The following is a 22,897-nucleotide window of genomic DNA, read 5'->3' on the forward strand; positions in this document are numbered from 1 at the left end:
TCTGGCTGTGACCATCTCCCACATCCCAACCCTCCTCCAGCACCTCTGCAAGCGCTGCTCCACCACCCACCGCATCCACACCCCGCTGCCCATCCCCACACACACGTGGGCACCCACAAAGCTCCCGAGGCAGCATCCAAACTTCTTTCAGGAGCATTATAGCGGTGCTTACCTGCAATCACGTCCATCGGGAGGATGCACGGTGGAGGAAGCGCAGCGACCCTGCTACCAGTAACACCATCACCCTCCAAGGCAGTGCCAGGAGCAGAGCCAGCCCTGCTCAGGCCCGAGGTTTGGGCACAGAGCAGCTCTCTCTGCTGAACAGCCCACCTTGGAGCCCAGCGATGGGGTGACGATGCCCACCTTGGAGCCCAGCGATGGGGTAACGATTCCCACCTTGGAGCTCAGTGATGGGGTAACGATTCCCACCTTGGAGCCCAGCGATGGGGTAACGATTCCCACCTTGGAGCCCAGCGATGGGGTAACGATTCCCAACTTGGAAGCCGTCGATGGGGTGACAATTCCCACCTTGCAGCCCATCGAGGGGGTGACGATTCCCACCTTGCAGCCCACCGATGGGTTAACAATTCCCGCGGCTCCAAGGTGGGAATTGTCACCCCATCAATGGGGTTACCATGCCAGGTCAAGCATGAACCCCACCACTTTGCACAGCAGAAGATGAGGAAAGCCCGTGTTTCGCTGGGAAGGACCAGCGCACCCACCCGCTGCCATGGGACCCCCCGGGACCCCGCTGTCCCCTGCAGCCAGGATGCACCGGCCAAGCAGCCCCCGTGCAGGGAGGGTGATTTTTTGGGGACAGCCAGTTGCAAAGGTCACTGTTGCCCTCTGCTGGTCCAGGGACAGGGAGAGCGGGGACAGCCCGGCTCCCACCCCAGGGCCTGACACCCCGGCTGGCGGGGACCCTGCTGTCCCTTGCTGTCACACGTGCGCTGAATGTGCCCGTGCTCAGCCGGGCTGCCACCGCCTGGGCAAGCCTGTGTTGTTCGATCCGCCTTGCCGGCAAAGAGCCTTTCGGGTCCCAGGTCTGTGTTGTCTCTCACGTAAGGCTTTTTCTTACGGGCTGAGCCTGCGGAGACACTCGGCCGAGCTGGGGGACAGGTCTTATGCTGGAAATAAATCAAATCTCCAGGAAATAAATCAAATCTCTATCCCCAGGGGATTGCAACCTACTTTCCTTGCTGCAGGGCCCCCAGGACCACCCTGCCTCCCACCCCTCCATCTCCATCCACCCCCCCAGCAGTAGCTCTCCATCTCAACAGGTAACTCTCTCCTCTTTCCCTTGCTCCACGCTCAATATTTTTTCCTTCTCACAAACAAATCAATAGGAGGTACTCGGAGGCTGGCGACCAGAAGGCAAAGTCCGCAGCTTGCTAAATTCAAAGCTGTCGTTGCAGTCACAGTGCTGGCAGAGGGCCCGGCCGAATCTGCCCTGCCTGCGGGTCCCCAGGCTCGGCACCGCGGATGCTGAGCCAGACCCTGCCTGGCGATTCCTGGCTCCTGGCCACGCGACGGCCTCGAAATCTCCAAAGCACGCGGGGAGGAGGGATGCTTTGGGAGCAGTGGGGATGGGAGATGCCTCAGGACCCCCGGGGAAGGGGAATCTGTGGGACCCTGGTTATGTGGCAGCCTCAGCTGTAGGGGCCGGGGATGGGCACACCCTGCGTCCCAGTTAGGCGAGCTGAGGGTCTTGTGTGTGCACGGGACCTCCCACCACCGGTCCCCCAGGAACCCCCCAGGTCCAACCCTATAGGGAGATGCCCCAAATAGCTTTCCCTTCCCCGAGACAGGAGCAAGGACCCAGGTTCCTCCGCGTCCTACATCCAGGTCCTATATAATGCTTGCAAAACCCTGCCAATAAGCATTAAGAAAGCATCCAGCTTGCTAGGGAAGGAGAAAATCTGTAGGGTTAAGATAAAGACATGATGACAGAGCAAGACAGGGTGTTATCTTGGGCACGGTGGAAGGAAACAAGAGCTTTGAGGGAGGGAGGCGGAGAGCGGGGCTGTTTTCCCCTGCAAAACAGCAGGCTGCCAGGCTGAAGGTCGGGAGAGGTCTGTAGCAAATCAGCTTTTAATTGGAAACGAGCAGAGCAATCACGCCCGTCCACGGCTACCTGCGCAGCGATGCTGCGAGTCGGCTGCCACGACGGCCGTCCTACAGCTTCGCTCCCCAAATACACGAGCTTTTTGGGTTTTTTTCCTCCCGCCGGCATAAGTGGCAGCACACCCTCCCGAGGAAAGCCATGTGTTTGGAAACGCAGCCCCTCCTGCATCTCTTTCAAGGGAGGAAAGCAGAGAGAGAAGCAGCCTGCTGCCCCGCTACCTCCCAGCAAGAGCGAGAGGCGGAGGAGAAAGACCCTGTTTGGATTCGGCATTTAAAGACACATGCAGAAACCACAATTTCCTAGAAACTTTGCATCTGCTGGAGCTAGGAGGCTGCTCTGACAAACACGGCTTGTGCTATATTGGATCCATACGTTACGCCGTGCAACTGGAGCCAAGATCTTGCTGTGGGATTTGTGGGGGCCTCCTCAGGAAAAAGCACCAGAGCCCGAGAGGTTCCCAGGCAGCTACGACCAGGCTGCAGCCTCCTTCCTCCCCCAGGTCTTCCTCCCGGCAGAGAGGCCCTTTTCATCCCCACCACCCTGCTACCTGGCAGGCAGCCGTGGTGGGGAGAGCTGCTAGGTCTGGCTGTGGTGGTGTTCCCGAGAGGTCGCGGCTTCAAGCAGTGCCTGCCATCAGCATCCAAGCCGCTCAGCATCTCCTTGCTATTGCAAGAACATCCCTCGTCTCTGGGGACAAGAGCATCTACCAGACCTGCTCTCAGCCCCCCCAGCTTTCCCTCACCCATCACTTGCATTTCAGCTCTTCCCACCTCTCCCTTATTGGTCCCAGTTCCATCCTCTTGCTGGTCCCCGGCTCATCCAAGCGAACGGGCGTGACCCCCGCATTGCTTAGGGCGCTACAGCCCACCGGAGCACCAGCGCGGCTTGCAAATGCTTTATTTTTGGCAGAGGGTCACTGAAAGCAGGGAGGGGGGGAGCAGCAGTTCGCTGGAGCTCCAGAACTTGAGAAATTTAAGGTCCTGCTAGTCCTCAACGCCGCAGCCCACCAGCACCACCAGCACCATGCGCTGGGGAAGGGCAGGAGCAATGGGGAGCCTGGAGAAGCGAGCACGGCTCCTGTCAGCCTTCGCCAGGCGTGGGTCTGCTGGGCTCTTGGCTTTACAGCTTCAGCAGTCCATCTGACGGACGGACATCGCTGCTTGGGAAGTGCGTGGTCAAGGAGGATGGTAGCCCAGCCATCGAGGATCTGCAAAAGAGGGTTCCTTGCCTGCGTTGAGGAACATCATGGCTCAAATTCCCAGCCCAGCCCAGTGTCGCTAGCAATCCCAGCCACCCCCCGTGTGTGTGTCCCCCCCAGGACAGCTGGCTGAAGCTCACGGAGAGGACAGTGGCCAACGCAGAGAGGTCCTTGGCCAGTTCTGCACCCTGATGGCTTCCTACACACGGAAGGTGGCCAACCTCCACAATGACGTGGGCCTCCTGGTGAAGCAGCTTGCAGACTACGCCAACGCCTCGTGCCATGAAGGGCTTTGCCGGGGAGTTAGCCAAAGTGCAGGATTACAGGCAGGCCGAGGTAAAGAACGGTCGAGACCACAACCCCCTAACAAGGTCCTAAGCAAATAGGTCCCAGATGTGGGCCTTCCCATCAGGAAGCAATAAACACACACCCGCAATAAAGCGAGCTGCAAGTACTCTGCAGCGCGGTAGCGACTGCCTTCGCCGGGGAGGGATGTGCTCCCTCCTGCCCCACCATCCGTGGGCAGAAATGCCCGTTCGTGTGATGCCCAGCTGGGTCCTTCAGCCCATTGGGGAGAAATCAAGCCAAAGGTTGGACCTTGCCTGAGATGATGACCCATCTCTGCTTCTCAGAGCGTTTTGGGGTGGAAAGGGGGGAAATCACGTCTTCTCCTCTGTACCGCCTTGTGGTACATGGTACCTAGAGGTGAGCGGGTCTTTTAGATGCTCTGGTTGGCATCACCAGCTGGGAGACCTCCAGGACTGGATCTGGTCCAACCGTGCTGGCTGTTGGCCTGCTCCTGTTCATGCTTGCTCTGCCTTTCTACCTGGCAGACAAACATCCCCATTCCTTGTAGGCTGGACATGAAGGTTGTTGAATCCCTGAAGCTCTGCAGCACCCATCTGAAGCACCCATCTAAGCCCCGGCGAGGCTGCTCTGCCCAGCCCTGGCCAGGACAGAGCTCTACATGGTGGAAAGCTGGTCTGGGAAGGGCACGGGTGAGACCAGGACAGAGGCGAAAAGCCCGAAATGAGCTTTGTCCCTCAGCATCCTCGTGGTCCAGGATGCAGCCAGAAGGAAAATCACCGCTCCCGCTTTGAGCTGAACGGCTCCCGTACCTTGGTGGTGGTTACAGAGATGAGTCCCTGCCTGAAAACGCTTCCCCTGAATTAATAACCATTTTTATCCATTAGCGCTTTTGGCGAGACAGATCTGCTGCCCGCAGGCATTTCAGAAACCAAAGTAAAGACCAAAAGCCAGGAAGGGGGGGGGTTGCCCCGCTCCCCCAAGTTCAATATGGTTAAACAAAACCGGATTATTCCCATCAGCCCTGCTTTCCCGCATGGTCCCACGTCGGAGCATTCATGTGTCACAGCGTTGGGAGATGCTAACGCACTGCCGCTGCCTTTAAGGAAGTTATTCCTGATTTACACCAGGGCCAAGGATCAGCTCTGAGTGTCCCCAGCAAGCAGCAGAACGCTCAGGGATTAAGACTGACATGCGTCGCCCTTGAGGGACAAGCAGAAGCTGTCCCTGCAGTTTCCCATGGGAAGGGGGGAGAAGGGGGGGAGAGTCATTAAGCAGCTCCTTACCCTGGGAATAATTAATCTGCAAAGCCCTCGAGGAGGGAACGGCTGCGTTGCCCTCTCCACGCTCCCATTTCCAAGGCGAAGCTTTGAAAGCAAGCCCCCGTCTCGTGGCAGGGGCCCTCCCGCTTGCTGGCGAGGATGAGGGTGGGGTCGCACAGCCGAGGCCACGGGGAGGACCACCTTGGCTCCCCAGAAGCATCACCCGGAGGCAAGCTGAGCCCCGTGTCGGCCATCTCGGCGGGCAGCCGGAGCGTGCCGTGCCTCGGGAAGGCTGAGCTCCCCCCCCAGCCTCCGGGCAGCCTTTGCAAGCTGGTGCGTTTTTAATCTGGCGCTGTAGAAATTTGGGCAGCTCTCCAGCCCTCTGAGCTGCTTTGCATTTAGGCTCGGTTGGCTTTTAGCTACTGCATCCAGGGCAGAGGCAGGAGCGAGGCTGGCTGTCCCCACCGGCTCTGCCCCACGCAAGGGGTTCTGTGCCAGCACTTCTAATCTTTCTGCTTTTCTTAGGGCTTTTGAGCAAAGATCGGTGCAGCATCAGGAGACTACGACCCACGGCCGCTCCGCTCCACCAGCCCATGGTCCACCCCGTTGCGGTCCGTGGGCAGCCCCGCGCTGCACGGCATCCCCGGGGTCGTATTTTGGGCTTGGAGGAAAACTCCACTCCCATCCTTATTGCTCAGGCAAAGCCCAGGAGGCCGTTCCCAGGACAGGAGGCGGCATCCCAGCTCAGCGGGATGGAGGACGATGGATGGGGAGGGAACCTGCATCCTCCGGGAAACCTTCCTGGGGACAAAGCCGCTTTTAGGACCGGTCCAGAAAGACGCTAGTGAGTGCAACAGCTTTGCAAGACGCTGGCCTGGAGCTCTGTAAAAACAGGAGGGCTCGGCGTAACGGTGCCTTTGAGATGTGCTCGGTGATGCCTTTGAGACGCGCTCGCCCTGCTGGCTCCTGCCACCTGCGGCAGCCCCTTCCCAGCCCCGGCCTTTGATCCGCCTCCAGCTCCCGGCTCTCCTCGGCGTTTGCTGCCTGGGTTTCTCTCTGTAGGGATTTTCCAGACCACCTGGGTAGAAGCATTTCTGCATTCCCCTGTGCAGCCCGATGCCGCTGTGGGAAAGCGCGGCAGCTCCTGAAGTCAGCCTTGTCTCTGCCTCCATCGCTGACTTGCTCTCCCGTGCCAAACCAGGCCCCTAAAATAAGCTGAATTTCCAGAGCAATCGCTTTTCCCCAGCTCTTCCGAGCTGCTGGCTCCAGTGGGGCCCACGGTCAGGGTTTGCAAACGCTTTTTATTCAGATGTGCAAACACCAGCAGGTCTAAAGGTCCCACCTTTAGCTGGGACTGGCAGGGCTTAATCAACCCAGGGACTCAGAAAGCTTCACCAGCTTGACCTGCCTTGTTTACCAGGAATACATTTCTCTCCCGTGCGTGCACCAGACTGAGCCGTGTGACGGCATCTCCAGCCCCGGCAAACTCCCCCCCGTCACTCCGAAGCTCGAGGGGTTTGCCGCGGCGAGCCCGCCGGCCAGCATGCCCCGACTCGCTGCTGGCCGTCAATCCGGTCAGAACGGAGAGCGGCTTCACCGACGTTTGCAGGATTGCAGGCTGCTCCGAGTCGGATGGGGCCATCGGGTCTGTGCTGGCACTGCTCCCTGCGGTCCCCGCGACCCCACTCCAGCATCCCCTATAGCATGGCCCCCCCCCCCCGCTCCAGCATCAAAGCCAACCCTCGGGGGTGTCCCTGGTCCCCTGAGCCCTGCCGCCCCATCACCTGCTGGTGACAGACGGCTGAGCAGCTCCTCACCCTGCCGCAGGGAAGACCCAGCCTGCAGGATACGGCCCCCGCTCCCCCACCCCGTGTCCAAGGAGAAACAGCCCCCGGTGGTTTCAGCCCCCTCCTCCTTCCCTTGCAGGCTGTTTTTCTCCCCCTCTCCTCCTTCCATCAAGCAGCAAATATGCTTTCAGAGCAATAAGACGGCTGTTCAGCCTTTGGAACGAATGTTCTCTGCCAGGCTTCGAGCACAGGGGCGGAGGGGGGACTCACACTGATTTAATGACAGTGATTTAAGCAATTTGATCCATTTTTATGGCGCATTTACAGTTAGGGGAAAGAGAGGGGAAAAAAAAAAAAAAGAGGAGAGAGAGAGAAACACAGGAGTGGAACGGAGGCAGGAAAGGTTAAGGAACGCACCCCAGCAGGCGCTCGGAGAGGGAGAGAGGCTGCCGCAAGCTGTTCCCCTCGCCGCTCTGCCAAGGCGAGCCCTCGCCAGCCTCCTGTGCCGTGCTCCGAAATCTGGCTCACGTCAGCACCGGCTCCCGGGGGCTGCGGCTCGCCGGAGAGGTGCTGCAAAGCTTGCGGGGCCAGGCATGGCTCCGGGGCCGGGGAGACCCGAGGAAGGGCCGACCCTGCGGCAAAGGCTGGGGTGCAGGCGTGCACCATGCAAAAGCCTCCAGCCCCTCAGCAGCTCCCTGTGCTGGATGCAGGCAGCGGCTGGGGGGGGTCAGGACAGGGCTGCACCCCTCTTCCATGGGGGAAAGGCAGCGAGGGCTCATCCGAGCCCCAGCTCTCATCCTCCTGCCTTCATGGGGGGGTCCCAGTTTGCTGTCGCTCTGAGATCTCATCCCCTTGGGCAGCTATAGGGGCTGCAGATAGACCTTTGGGGTGCCAAGGGATGAGCTGTCAAGATAAATGCACCATATCCACTTGCAGCAGAGGTGAAAACAGAGCTCCGAGCACAGCCAGCTCAGAAAAACACCGGCCCCGGCGAGCCTTTCCCATCGCTGCGCTGAGACCTGGCCTCCTCGTTGCACGTGCTCTGCACAGCTTCAGCCCGGCCCCGTTCCCAGCGCGGGGAGCACAGCTGCTCGCTGGGGCCGGGAGCGCTCCGCATCTCCCAGCTGGCTTTCAGCGCTCGCAATGCCGGCCAGATAAGGGTCGTGCAGATGCATCCTGCCGCCTACAGCACCTCACGCCCCGCAGGGCTCTCGGCAGGGAGGTGCTACCCCTGCGGAAACGCCGCCGACCCCGGCTGCCCCGTCCTGCTCCGTCACGGCCAGTCCTTCACCTCCAACCGGGACCGACCCCTGTTAATTCAGGGATGCACCAGCTCAACATCCCTACCGTTCGGCACAACCCTGCAGCAGGCGAATCGATGGGCAAACGCCGCTCCTCCGTCAGGAAGAGACCCCGGAGATGCCCGCGCCCGGCGTAACAACAGCCAGCCGGCAAGCTTGGCTCCTGCGGGAAAAGAAAGAAATCCCATATAAAATCCTAAGGGATGCCTCCTGCGGACCCCCTCTGCTGCAGGTGGTGGCTTTGCGGAACCGGAGCTGGCTGCAGCATCCTACCCTGCCCAAAAACTCGTTGCCCCATGGCACGGCTGCCCCCGAACCGCATTTACGCTGCTCCTGGTTGTGCAAATGTGGGTTTAAAACCTTGCAGGGGTGCAAGGTTTCCCAGGGAGGCGGCCGGGACCGCTTTGAAGTCGTGTGCCGCTAATATTCAGGCAGTAAAGCTATAGGCTGCGATTAAATAGGCCGTTCGTTTTGCGGGCTTTCCCCAGTGCCTTTGGCCCGTCCCTGCCTGGCTGTGACCACCCTGATGCTCGTGCAGCGAGAATCTGTCCTTGGGAGCACCTCGAGGGCTTGGTATAAGGTAAAACACAGCCGGACCTTATCCCGCTCCCCGGGCTGGAGAGCAAACCCTGTAGTGCCGCAGGAAAACTGACGGGAACCGTTAGCTGGGGGGAAAAAAGTCGTTCCAAGAGAGTAAACCTAGCTTTAACATCAATAAACAGAGGGGAGCAGCCTCTGCCAAATCCCCTCCGTGACAAGCTGCGAACCACATCCTCCCACTCCGGCTGCGAGGAGAGCCCCGCGCAAGGAGCTGCCCCAGTCCCACGGGCTTGGCATGCCGGTGGTCCCTCGCCTGCTGCACCGTGGGTCTCAAACGTGGGTCTCAACTCCTAATAACTCACCCCTGCTGCTCCAGCCTGCTGCAAGCACGGGGATTGGGATGCTGCGGGTCCCTTGCACCACCGGAGCCATCACCTCACCGAGATGCTGCACACCCACCCGTCGCTTATGCCTGATTTCTCCGGCTTGACGCCCTTTGCATCCCACGGGAATGAGATGCGGCAGCTGGGGGGGGGGGTCTGCAGGATGGGGAAAGGGGCACCCAGGGACAGCGCAGCAACGTGGGGACTCCCAAACTGGGTTTCGGCAGCCCACACCTCCCTGGGGAAAGCGGGGAAGGAAAGGGCTGCACCGAGAATCCACCCTCCCACCCCATCGTCGGTCCCACAGCCAAGAAAACTCTTCCTGGAGGCCTGTGGGGGCTCTTTCTGCTTGGTTTTTGGTTTTTTTTTTTTTCTTTTTAAATATCAAGGCTCATCTGGAGGGTACAAATGCCCTGCAGGTCTGTAAGGGGTGGGCTTTGAATTTGCCCCAAAAGGCTTTTACTTCAAGTGCCACAGGTGGCACGGACACCTCCATGGACCCGGAGACACACAGGAGAGCAGAGACCCCAGCCTGGGCTCGGGGGGGTTCGTTGTCTTTAAATGCCCCCAAGAAAGAGAAAAAAAAAAAGAGGGGAAAAAAATTCCAAGCGGTAAACAAAATAAATCTTCCTCTCTGAGCCAAAACAGAGAGAAAATAGCCAGGGCCCTTGGCCGGGAAGCTGTTTATTATAGTCATGGGATTCGCTGCCAATTTCGGCAGTTGGACAATTTTCCTTTTTCAGCCCATAAATAGCCACCCCTTTGCCGGGCGGCCCCAGGCGCTGCGGGGTGGGCTGCTTTCCTCGGCTTGGCGGCTGCTCCCAAAAACATCCCTGCTCCGGCAAACGCCCCGACCCGCCTGGAAACCCCCCGGCCAGCGAGGGGGTTTGCTTTGGCAAAGGGATGGGGCAGGAATCACCTGCGAAGCCGAGATCCGGCGTGTGAGCGAAGCCCCTGCCCTTCCCCGGGTGGCCGCAGGCTGCTGCGGGATGCTCTGCTGGGTGCAGCTGCCCTTTTTTTTCTTTGTTTCGAGGGGATTAAAAAAAAAAAAAAAGAAAAGAAAGAAATAAAGCTCAGGAGAGCACAAGTGATAGGCACACCTGCCTGCGGCACAACCCCGCAGCTGCTCCCCCTTCGCCCCCGTCCCAAGCCGGTTCCCCGGGAAAGGGGCAGCTGGTGCGCGGTGGGGTCTGGTCCTCCCGTGGGAACGGAGACGCTGGCCCCAGGGATGGGTGGTGATGGGTAGCGCGGGGATTGCCCTGCTCCCTTCACGTCTTTCTCCTCTTCCCCTGAAGACGTAAGACAAAGCCGCCCTGGGAAAGGCAGGCTTCCTCCAGCACGCGGCCTTTTGTCTTTCAATTAAAAACAAAATAATATACGAGAGGAACCCGCCTGCTGCGGCCGTGCGGCTCCTTCGCGCAGGCGGCTCCGCGGGCTTTGCTCAGCGGAAAGGAATCCGTGGGCTGCGAAATCAAACCCTCGCGGGATACAAGAAAATGCTCCTGGGGGGCCATGCACCCCCCCAAAAGCCCTGGCCCCTCCGGGGGGAAGACTCCTCCTTCGCGCAGCCGGCAGCGGCACAGCTCTAGCTCAGATAGCATCTCTCCACCAGTGCTTTCGCAGCCAGGTTTCTTCTCCTCGCTTCCCTCCACGCCTGCCATTCCTCCGTGCTGCCAGCGCTGCCCTGCCAAGGGGTCCCCGAGCAAGGGCAGGGGGACAGGGAGCTCCTGCCCCACGCCCTCGGTGGGGAACCAGCCCTTTGCAGCCCCGGGGAGCCTTCGGGTGCCCAAAAGGAGCGAATGCTCACGGCAGTGTTTTACGTTCTGCGTGACGCCGATGTCATGGTTACCTTCTGCAGGTGACAATGGCAGCCAGCATGAAGTCCTGGGCCACCAGGTTGATGGCAGTGAAGAGCAGCGTGCCGAAGAGGACCGAGGGCAGCTCGATGCTGCAGGAAAGCGCCTGGCTGAAATACACCTGGACGTCTGGAAGCACCAAGACCTCGCTGAGCATGGAGCACCACTCCACACCATCAACAGGCTCGCGCCTTGTCCCGAGGCTGCTGAGCCTCCTTGCAGGAGGAGACCGAGCCTCGCTGGAGATGCTCAAAGCCTGGGCGATGCTCAGTCCCCTCTCCTCAACCCAGAAACCCATCAGGAAATCACATTGCTGTTACATAGCATCTGAAACTCCACGGCCAAGACATGCTCCAGAAAGACCTTCTCCTTCACCGCATCGCCCATATCTCTGCATACCTGGAGCAGAGCCGGGGCTTGCTCCCATGGCGTCGCAGCCCCAGCAAGGCAAGGTCATTGCAGGCTTTCAGCCAGGGCCCTGGGAACCCAGTTCCCTGCTTTGCGGAGGAAAAATTAAATTTTCATTCAAATTTTCACTTTGGCAGTAGAGATATCGGCTCAATTTCCACCTGCTGCTTTGAAGCCTTCGCTTTGCATGGGAGAAGCGCACAACTGAGAGTTTTCAATTATAAAGCACATACATATAAATGCAGCAACAGCCAGGCATATGGATTTTAAGCCTAAAAAAATTAAAAAAAAAAAAAAAAAGAGGGGCACTCGGAAGCACGCACCGTCTCAAGAGAGACCGTCTGGTGCTGGGCTGGGTGGAGAGGGGCCAGCCGCGTCCCCGCCGGACCACGGAGGACCACGAGGACCACGCGCGTGCTTGGTCCGACTTCAATGCCAACAGCTTGCGACATGGAGCTCGGCCCTTCCCTCCCTCAAAATCAGCCCTGTAGGTCTGGCTGGGGAGGTCCCAAGGCTGAGCTCGAGGCTAGGCTTTAAGCTGGAACGTGGGGCTGGTTTGGACCCTTCCCTTGAAGGATGCCCAGGGAGGATGCGTGGAGCAGGACTGCGGTCCCCAGGCTATTGCTGTACCCTCTTCCAGAGGGATAAAAGAGGATTTATCCTCCTTGCAGAGCTGGGGATTCCCACTCTGGGGCTGCAGTTAGACTGGAAACTACTCCAAGTTTCATCAGCAGACTTGGAAAGGTGGGTGGGAGAAGAGGGGAGCTCAGCACTGCTGGGTTCGAATGCAGCGCCCAGCGAACGCCCCGGGAGGGATGCTCGCTCCCTCTGCAGCCCCAAGAGCAGCCCGTCCCCGCGCCGTTTAAGAGTAATTTCAACCTACATCTATCAGGGACGGCTCTTCGAGATTCAACCAGGTCGCTGGGTTGGAACCTGGGTTGGAACCCAGGTTGCTGGGTTGGAGCAGAGGCCCACGAACAGCTGAATCCTGTCCCCCACCAACCCCTGGTAGATGCCAACAAAACCCACCACCTGCGGAAAGACCAGCGTCAGCTCCCAAAACCACCCCAGGGAGCATGAAAACACAGCCTGGCCTTCGTCCCTCCGGCATCTCACCGCTCAGCATCCTCGCCGAGCCCACTCTCCCCACCAGCCTGGCACCGTGGCGGGTTCATTCCCAGTTTCTCCCTCCCACCCTCCCCGTCGTGCATCCCCAACCCCGGGGCCAGGGCTCACCTGCACCAAATTTTCATCCAGCTTTCACACCAGAGCCCAGCGCCGCACGGCGAGCGCGGCGTGGGAGCACGACGCTCTGGAGGAGGCAAGCGCAAAGAAAAACCTTCCAGCTGGCCACGGGAGATATTTATTGAATAACGGCGACAGCCGCGGCTCCCCATCATCTCCAGGAGCAGTCTCCGGTGAGGCTGGTCCCGCTCGCTGGCATACAGGACGGTTCTCCCGGCGCTGCCGGAGGAAGGTCTCCCAAGGGGGAAATGCCACGCTGGGTTCAATTTGCTCCATCCTCGAGCATCGCGCCGGCCATCGGCAGAGCGTGAAGCTGAAGTTAATCTATCGGCCTCAGGATGAAGCGCCGAACTGGCGCTGATTTCCCCGATCTACCCCAGGGCCGAGACTCGTCTCCGAGCGGTAATTAGCTCTGGCAGCCGTGACACGACCTCGAGCAGAGGGTGCGATCCTGTCCTCCACGGGGAAACGGCTCCTGCGCCGCGTCTTTGTCGGAGCGTGGCGTTAGTGTGCTGGGGGGCTCTCCCGAAGCACCCAGAAGCCGACAGGATCACCCACCCCCATCATTCGGGCTTCTCCCAGTCCATCAGGAAGACGGAGGCTGTCAGCTGGAGTGATCGTGACACGCAGCAGGTCCTGAGCCTGAAATCAAAGCAGGCAGAGGGGTTTTGCCCATCGCCGCACGGGAGGGCAGCACCGCCGCGGTACCCAGCTGGAGCCGGGCTGGGGGGGACACCCATGTGCTTCACGGCAGGGGCAGATTTGGGTTCGTCCTCTGCTTTTCCCCATCTCCTCCTGCTGCCGGGGAAGAGCCAGGGAGATGGAGAGCTGGGGGCTCGGAGCCAGCTCGCCCTGGGGCTGCAGAACAAAGAGCCTGGGCTCCTCTCCAGCTGCTCCAGGGGTGCAAAACCGCCTCCTCCGCTGGCTCCCGTGGGGCCCGACCCTGCCAGAGGCTCGGCCCCAGCCTTGCCTGCGACAAGGCATCCCAGGACGGAGCCAGCCACTGCCTCAGCGGGCGGTGAGGGGGACGCACGCATCCTCGCCAAAGAGGATGCCACCCCGTAGTTAGGGACGGACCTCCCAGCAGCTCATCGCAGCCCAGGACGCAGCACACGCCGTCCCCTGGGATTTCACGCGTGAAACAACCCCAAATATCCTCCCGGGCTGCCAAACCAGGGAGCCCCTGGGGGGACGGGGACAGAGTTTGCAGCCTGGTTCGCGGCCAACCCCCCCTTCCCAAGGGAGCTTCGCAAGAGCAGCCGCCTGCCCTTCCTCCCGGCTCCCATATTGCATTTTAGGGCTGAGCATCAGCATCTCTCAAAGCCATCCCGCGGCCGACGCTCGCCCCCTCTCTGGCCTTTCCCTTGCCGGTGGGGAGGACTACCGGCGGGTGCCCCCCCGCCAAGGCCAGCTGCGCGGCACACCGAGGGGCCGCTGCCGGCCCGGCAGCAGCTGCCTTGGCCCGGGTTCAAGCACAGAGCTGGTCGAGAGCAGCTTGTTATTTCGGTCCTGTGCCGGGGTTATTTTTAGAAAGCGCTGAACACCCCTTCTCTGAAATCGCTCCTCGAGGTATGACCTTGCAGTGCTGCAGCCGCTCGGCTCCCGGTCCCACCACCCCTCTCCTTGGGGAGCGGAGCAAAATCGTCACCCACCCATCTCCCCCCCGTGTCCCCTGCGAAGCCCCGGTGACAGCAGCTTCGTTGCACCGCGGTGGCGGGGGGGGATGAAGGCTGAACTACATCTCAACCCCTGACGCCATCCAGGTTTGCTCCCGGTTTCAATTATCACCTGCTGGAGCAGCAGCTGCCGAGCGCTGGGGAACTCAAAGGCGAGTCAACAAGGTCTTGTTGTTTCAGCTGCTCGGGGGCACGGAGCTCCGTGCGCCTTGCCCCCCGGCACCGTGGGGATGCCGCGGCCCCCCGCTCGCCCGTGTGCGTGCAGGGCCGCCGTGCTTCGCATGCTTCCCTCGTCCCGAAATGCTGCAGGAGCTGCCGAGGGGAGAGCAGAGAGAAACCTCAATGACAACAAGGGGGGAAGAAAAGAGAAAGAAAAGAAAAAGCCCCGACAACCCAGCCGCTGCACAGAGGTTATCCGGGGGACAGAGCAAATAATTGGCGAGGCGAACAATGCATTTTAATTAAACCTCTGCAGGAAACGGGGGGAGGGAATCAAGTTAATTGCACGGAGCGGGAGCAGGAGATTAAAAATGCTCTTCGCTCGGAAGATGGTGGCTCCCATCCGCCTTTGCCGAGCAAAACACGGCCACCTGGGGCGGCCATGCTGGCAGGGCAGCCCCCCGGGGCCGCTGCGTGGGGACACGCCGCCCAGCCCGCTGCCTGCTGCCGGGGCTCGGAGGCGGCGAGAGCCAGCGGGCTCTGGAAGGGCATCGTGCTGCTCCCCTGTGCCGGGGGCTGCGGGTCCCCGGGGGTGGGTGCTGCCGTGGAGGGGGCAGGGTGAGCCCGGCCGTGGGAGCGGCTCCTGGGAAGTCCCGCGGGGATGGGGGGCTTTGCTTGCGGCTGTGGGAGCGGGGGACGCGTCCCGCCACAGCTCTGTCCCTTCCTTCCCCAGGTCTGTGCTGCTTTGTGCCCTCTGCTCAGCCCAGGGCTCAGCCCAGGCTGTGCCTGGTGCTCTCCCCATGCCCCAGGCAAAACCATCGGCCTTTAGTTTTTCCTGCCCTGGATGCTTCAGGTTTCAGACTCTTCCAAGCAGAGAGAGGTGTTTTCCTCAACTGTTCCCTTTTCTGACCTTGCACCTTTCGCTCAAGCCCTCGTCTTCATCCCTTCCCTCCGTCCCGGACATGGTGCAAACGGAGAGGCCCCAACTTGCTGCCAGCGAGACCGATAACAGCAGCACAGCCGGGCTCCCCTTCCTACCCCAGAGAGGAAAAAGCATCACCGGCTCCAGGATGCTGGAAGAGCGGGGCAGGAGCCAAGCGCGAGCCCTGACCGAGCACCCCACGCCTGGCATCCAGCCCAGCGCCAGCCCCCCGGGCACCCACCACCCCGGCGTCCAGGGCAGGAGGCATCAACCTCTGCTCCCAGGCAATTTGTGAGCTATCGCACTCTGCCCTCCATCCAGCCGCCTGCTAATTAGCACCAGCCCAGCCCTCCGCCTGCGATGAGAACAGCAATCAGCCCCGCTGTTCGCCTGCTAGGAACAATCTCCCTCCTTCCCTCCTCTGCATAAATTTCCCAGGCTGTGGTTTTTAGACTCTGATCCCACATAGCTTTGTTCACAAGAGAAGTCCCACTCGGGGCAAGCAAATTACTCCAGCGAGCAAAATTACCCTTGCATGGGATGCATGTACAGGGCACAACACAAGGGGTTTGGGTTTGGTTTTTTTTTTTTTGCACAGCATCGACCCCAAAATAGATCCACCAAGGGAGCTCAAAGCCAAGCCTTGCTCCCGACCATGGGTAAGAGCTGGACAAATTATAGCAATTAAAAAGAAGAAAGGGACATGTGGACTTTCATATCCACAAACCTCAGGATGCAGTTGGCGGGGGAGAACAATTCACAGTCACACACGCGCTGCGAAACCGAAGTGCATCGCAAAATACTTTCTGTCCTCAGAGGCACAAGCTGTCCCTCCAGGCAGGCGGTGCCACCAGCGTGAGCACGAGGCTGGGACAGCCTGTCCCTGCCACCGCCACCTGGGATGGCTCGTCTGCAAGCAGGACACAGGCAGTATTGTACCCAAAGCGGAGGTTTTCGTGCTGGAGATTGAATTGCAGGTCGTCGTCTCCCACCCACCGTGCACAAACGCTGCCCTGATGGGAAACGAGAGCGCGGTTGAGATCTTCCGCTTTTCCCCTGCAGCTGCAATCGGATGGGCAGAAAAACCACAGCGCTCCGCTTAAACGCTCGCTCTTGCTGCACGAACGAGCTTTCCACCTGAGCAACCGCGAGTAACTGGCCAGAAAAACGCCGCTGCTTTAGCACAAGCTTAAAACGCGTATCGGGAGGGAGGCGAATTGTCCAATATTTTCACCCGAAAGCTGATGCAGAGCCAGGAGGTGAAGCCCGCCACGCAGACAGTGCGATGGCTGCAGCATCTCCGGGCTGTTTGTTCAATAAGAGCATCCTAAGTGTGAATAAGGCTGGGAGACGACCGGATCAGAGCTCAGCATCCCTAGGAAACGGAGGGGAGGTGGAGGCTAAACCTGCAGGTGCAACCCAGGAGCCCCTTCCCTGACACCCCCCTTGCTGCTGCCTCTCCATCACCCGTGAGGCTGCCCCAGCCCACTGCCCCAGCCCGCCCGCGGGTATTAATTGCGCTCCCGGAGCTGTGCGAGGATCCCCGGCTGGGAGCGGAGGTGCGGGCACGCTCGCCCCTGCGTGCCGCGCTCCGGGGCCGGGGACATTTGGCAGCTGCCTGCAGGGAAGGTGTCTGAAGTGTTGCTTGCTGTGGGAACATGAGTCAGAGCTCCCTGGTGCAAGAGCCTGACGTCTCCCTCCTGCTCATTTATTCAGCACGTCAAATATTTGCCCTGTGCGGTTGCACCAGACACATGTTATTCAGGAGGTTTGTTGGGTTTTTTTTTTTTTCCCCTTTCTGCTGGCAGTGACAGCTTATAAAAAAACACCACAGTGCCATCTTGGGAAACTTGGCCTCCCAGCTAAGCATGTTCGAGCATCTTTTTTCTCGCCTGCTTTGGGGACCGGCTCCTCTCCGAGCATCCCCTCTGCGGGGACCGGCAAGCCCCTGCAGGGACCAGGAGGGGCTGGATGCTAAAACCCAGAGGCAAAAGCAACCACCCCACGGGGCTGCAATAGGGAAAGATCTTTTCAGACCTATTTCCAGCACTGCTCAAGTGAAAGCAAAGCCAGGAGCCTGCAGGCAGCGAGCAGTGGCCCTGCCTGTCCCTCCTGTCCCCTGCCCTGGCACCCTGCCTGGAAGCGGCACATGCAGCGGCAGAAGAGGCCAGCCAAGGAAAACCTGCTCAATTTTGCCTCCCTTTGGCGAGGAAGCGGCTTTGCTAGCTGCCAGCCCCACAGTAATCCCGTGGGGACCTCAATTTTTTCTTTTTTTTTTGTGCCACATCTCTGGATTTCTTATTTGTAGGGCTTCTCCCACCCTGAACGCCCGGTCCCCAGGGAGGAGGAGGAGGTGTTTATCTCTGATTAATTGCTAAAGGCTGGAGAAGGTGCCCTTGTGCAGAGGTGACATGAGAGGCCCCGCGTCCCACCTGGTCCCCCGGGATTTCTGTCCCGTGGTTGCAGCCGAAAATGTCCTGTTTCATCGGGGAACTGCAGGAACGGCTCATAAAACACAAACTTCAGGATGCAGCTGATCAGATCGGCCACCCATATGGTGCGCTGCCGGATAAACGCAGCACGCCGCAGGGAAAAAACACGTGCCTCCACCCTATTTGTAAGAGGAAAATCACCCTTCAGTCTCCACTTGCATTCCCAGCCAGGACACACGCTCAGCTGCTTTGGGCCTTTGAAATATTTCCCAGCATCAGGGCTGGGATTTCTTGCTGGTGGGGGCTCCGGAGCCTGCTCCCCCCCCGAGGCATGCATCCTCCTGCCCGGGGCTTGCAGGCAGCCACAACGCATGGAAAAGCCCCAGGGCTGGAATAAACACGCAAACAGCTTTCGCAGCGCTGTCAGAAATAGCACCGGGAGCAGCAATGCCATAGCTGATGCTCTGCTTTGCCCAAGAGGACACGCATCGCCAATGCTCAGCAGCCGTCTGATGCCGTCCTTACGCTTGGTGGCTCCTGCGGACCCACAGACGAGCCCCGGCAGGACCCACACCCGCTGGGCTAATGCTTTGCCCAGCGAATCCATGGTGCGTGGCTCAGGGGGAGAGAGGGGAACTGCCTCGGGGGCTCGGCCCCTGTTAGCACTGGCATCCTCGAGCATGGTACTCAACCAGCTCCAGAGGGATGTGCTGGGAGAGAAAGCATGCTGGCAGGAAAGGACCAGGATTTTCCAGCTTATCCAGCCTTTACAGAGCTGCACATCCCACTCTGCTCACGGAGGGGCAAGTTAGGCTGAGCCCATGGCAAAGACCGCTCACAGCTGAGCTCGATGCCCTTTGGGGAACCAGCAGTGAAAAAAAAAAATTGGTGCTGGGGGGAAAGCCTGGAGAAAATAATTCAGCCAAGACACCACCACCACGCACCGCCCTGGGTTGCCAAGAAGCTGCAGTGACCTTGCCCGAACACAGTGTCTCGGGTTGAAAGTGCAGAGCGAGAGGATGTGACTCACACCTGGGACGTGGCCGCAAAGGGCAGATGTGTTTCGTTACTGTCCAGGGCCCTATCTACAGCTCTGTCTGTGCACGCAGTGACTCAGCCTTGCCTTCGAGCCCTTCCAAAAGAGGAGCCGCAGCACATCTCTTCCCAGCAGCATCCCTGTGCTGCCATAAAACGGATTTGGGAAGTTCAGGCTCCTGCAAGGGAAAAAAAATAAGATAAAATAAACCAAAGCCATGTTTCTCCATGGGAATCTTCCAATTGCAATTGTAAATCATTCAGAGAAGGATAAAATCAAATGCTTTAGTGGTAGGATCCATCTCTCTAAGCTTAGAGACTTAAAAGCTAAACATCCCCCCCATTCCGATGGAAGGACACGGATGAGTGCCGTGGGTTTTCTTAGACACTCACCATAGGACAAGAGGAAACATCTCCTGGAGATGCTCCATGTCTGGAGGGAGGAATAAGGGGATTTCAACAGCTCTCCTTCCTACAATCCCTAGGAAATTCAGCAGCATTTAGTGGAGAGAGCCCCAAAGCACTGAGGTAAGGCTGAGACACCCCATATTAGACACCAGAGAATCTAAAGGGGGGAACGCTGCAGCCGGCTAAGCATGGCACATTATTTCTGTGGGTCTCCCGCAAAACCCAGCCCCAGCCCCCAGCCCCCCCACCTTGAGCAGTGTCGTCCCCCCGATAACCCCCGCAAGCCGCCTTTTCCACACTCACCCTCGCCATTTATCCGCCGCCGCCCACGCGCCCTGCCGCAACGCGGCCGGCTACCGAGGGACGCCGCGGGGCGACGGCCAGGTCCCCCGGCAGCGAGTCAACCCCTGCTCCGCACTGCACAGAACCCCCCCTTCGCACCAGTGGTTGTTCCAATGGGAGAGAGGATGGGGCCACGTCTGCCGGGAGGGTTTCCCGGGCACGGCCTGGCTTTGAAGGCACCAACACCCGAATATTTCGCTTGAACGCCCGTGTGCGATATCGGGCCAAGCGCTGCCTGACCCGGGGGCCAGAAAGCTGGGAGCCAGCAATGCAGTTCACTTGGCAGACACTTGATGGGGCTACGAAACCGATTACCGGCGCACCTGGCAGAAACGGGGGGCAAAACAGCCTCTGCCAGATGTTTTGGGGTCCCGCCTTGCGGGTGCCGGGCTGGCGTTGCGATAGCTGCCAGCACCCGTGCAGGATGCTGGCCCCGGCGCGGCAGCACCCGGTGCCCGGCAGCTTCGCTTTGGCCTTCGGTCGCATCCCGGACGCTCTGCGGCTGAGTGAGGATTGCCAGGACCTGGACAAGGCTTTAGCCCCAAAAGATTTTCCGTGATGTGTTTCGAGAAGCACTGCGGCGACGGAAAGGGAGAGCGGGCAGCTCCGGCAGCGCGGCGGCAGGCAGCTCCAGCAGCGCTGCCTTGCAAGGCACTGGTTAAGTTTTACGGCGCTGATGCAAGACGAGGAGACCTTGCTACCTCCCAGCTCCCCAAACCCAGGCTCTTTGCGGGTTCCTGCTGCGGACATTGGTGGGATTTTCCCATGTTTCAGCCCAAAGCAAGGGGAGGACGGGGAGATGCAGTCCCAAAGCAGAGCCCGAGCATGGCGAGAGGCGCAGCCCCGCATTGCAGAGCCCGCTGCGGGCGAGGGCCAGCCCTGAATTCCCCGAACGCTGCTGTCAAACTTTCCAGCACGGCTCTAAATCCACCAGCCCTTGCCTGGCTCCAGCTGGCCGAGCAAGCTGGCAGCAGCGTGCGGACGAGAGCAGCTAGCAAGAGTCAAAGCATATCCTGCTCGAGAAAAAAAAAGAATAAGAGCCGATCCCCATAAATCATGAGCTAGTTACTGACGGAGAGCATTCCCCTCCCTCTTGCTCTGCACACTGCGGCACAAATTATGGCCCCAACTTCGCTGTTGTTCAGTGATGAACATCTGAAAAAGCTGTGACAGATGAGAAAAGGGATGATTTAACAGCCATAAATCCAGCCAGCTTAGAGGTGTTTTTACAACCAAACCCATCTTGAATCCCCTCTGTTATGAATACTTATCACTCCCAGACACTACTACAATGGAAAGATTTTTAACAGCTTTAATAGAGACGCAATAAAACCCCCAGAGCCCAGCAAGCAAATGTCCTTTTTATCCCTCGAGGGAGCGAGAGGGGGCTGAGAGCCACTTGCTGCGCTCGGGCTCGAAGACTCAGAGCCGGAGCAGCCGCCAGGCCACTGCTAAGCCCTGGGTTTAATGGTGGCTGTCACCACCCGAGGACTGTCCCGGCTTTCCTAAAGCCACTGCGTGAAGGGTGTCATCAGCAGGGAGGGACGGGGACACAGGCTGTGCCCATGGTGTACGGCACCTTCCTCCTCCGCTGCTGCTCTTACCTTTGCCGGTTCGCTCTTACCTCTCCTCCAGCAGTTACCCAAATCCCAGCGGGTCTAACCCACCCTTGGGTGTTTAAAATGAGGGTGCTCTCAGCTCAGCTGAAGACCTGGGCAGGGTGCCATCCCTCAGCTGCCCCTCGCCTCGTTTCTCATGCATTCGAGGCTAAACGGGCTCAACGACCACCACCTGACGAGCAGGGCAGGGACGCTGCTCCCTGGCACTTCGGGGAGGCCGGGAGACCTCCCAGTTCGGGGTTAAATGGCCAAGGATCTCCCTCCCTCTTGCTATGCATGCTGCCCCTATAGCTTCTCTATACCATTCTGCATACCATTCTGCACCCAGCCAGCAAAATCAGCGGCCGGGAGGCGCTGGGGGTGCACCCACTGCAAAGGGCACCTGGCGCTGAGCAAATACCTAAGGAATAATCACCTCCTTTCTTATACACACAAGCTTACCAGGCAAGGCGATAAGTAATTCATCGGACAGAGGGAACAAAAGCTGTCCCAGGGCACGTGGCTTCTGGTTTTCCATAGCTGGTCAGCCCGTACCCATGTAAAAACCCATGTCCTACCCAGGTAGGACATCTGAGCACGGGCTGCCGGGCTGATGGGTTTCCCTCCTGCGATGGTGAATCTGTGGAGCGCTCCGAGGAGGGTAATTAAAAAAGATAAGGAGCAGGGCAAGCTCCTTCTTAAGAGAAACGTGGCCGTGAAACCCTGCCCCTGGGCTGTCGAGAGAGAACCCAGCACTGCAGGGCAGGGAACAGGCTCAGCTTGGCCAGATGGAGACCCGAGGGGATGTGGTCTCCGAAGCCTGGGTGGAGGATGACGCTCCCACCCCGTTAATCTAAGGGAACATCTTTTTTTAATAAGATAATACTGAGTAATTGATTTTTAAATACACTGAAATCAAATGTCCCGAGGCCAGAGCAGGATCCCAGCTCCATCGTCAGATCAGTGGCAACTGGCAGAGATCGAGTGCACAGGGGAAAAGAAAATAAAAATTAAATCTCCTTCGTGTGCCTAGCTGGCTCCGGGGCAAACACTAACGTTTCTTTAAAAGGTGCATCAATTTTTCCCTATTAAAAAAGTAGGTCATCAAAAGGGAGAAGCTGGCGGGGGCTGAGCTGGGGAAGGCACCAGGGACCATCGAGGCCGAGCAGGTAGCGCGGAGAAGATCCATCTAATTAAAACACACGACAACGGCTGAGCGAGAAAGTCATTTTTAAGACAATTTATTCCAAACTCTCTCTCTCTCTCTCACCCCATCCTTCACGCAGTCCCAGTCGGGAAGGGTTTATAGATTTTTTTTTTTTAATTTTATTTTAAATTTTTTTTTTTTTTTAGAAAAATACACATGCGAATAATATATATTTCACCGCTGAACTTTTTGTCATGTCGGGAAAAAAAAAAAATAATAAAGAAATAAAGTAGGATTTGGGAAAGACCCGAGTGGAGACAGACCCGGGGATGCCGCGGGGATGGGATGCTCCAGGGTGCAGGTCTTGGTGCTCCAGCGTATCCATCAGGAAGGTGTTCGTCGGGGCGAGGGGCTGCCGGAGGGGACTAACGTGCACTTCGTGCACGTTAGTCCCCTCCGGCAGCCCCTCGCCCCGACAAAAACCTTTCTGCCCAGGTTTAGGAACGAGCAAGGGAAAGGCAGCGCTGGAGCCGATCCTTCCTACAACACCCAGCACGGAGCAAAGTCCCAGCTCCGCACTGGCAGGAGACCGAGCTCCCCAAATCCCAGCAGCAAGGGAAGCCCAGCTTAGGGAAAAGCGTAATTTTGATGCTAGGAACTGAGACCAGAAACTAAGAGCTACATGGCAAAAAAAAAAAAAAAACAAACAAAAACCAACCTGTTGAGCTTTTTATCTTACGGGATATAGCTGACAACGTGGGGAAAAA

The sequence above is a fragment of the Mycteria americana genome, chromosome 8 (assembly GCF_035582795.1).
Source record: "Mycteria americana isolate JAX WOST 10 ecotype Jacksonville Zoo and Gardens chromosome 8, USCA_MyAme_1.0, whole genome shotgun sequence".
NCBI classification, from domain to species: Eukaryota; Metazoa; Chordata; class Aves; order Ciconiiformes; family Ciconiidae; genus Mycteria; species Mycteria americana.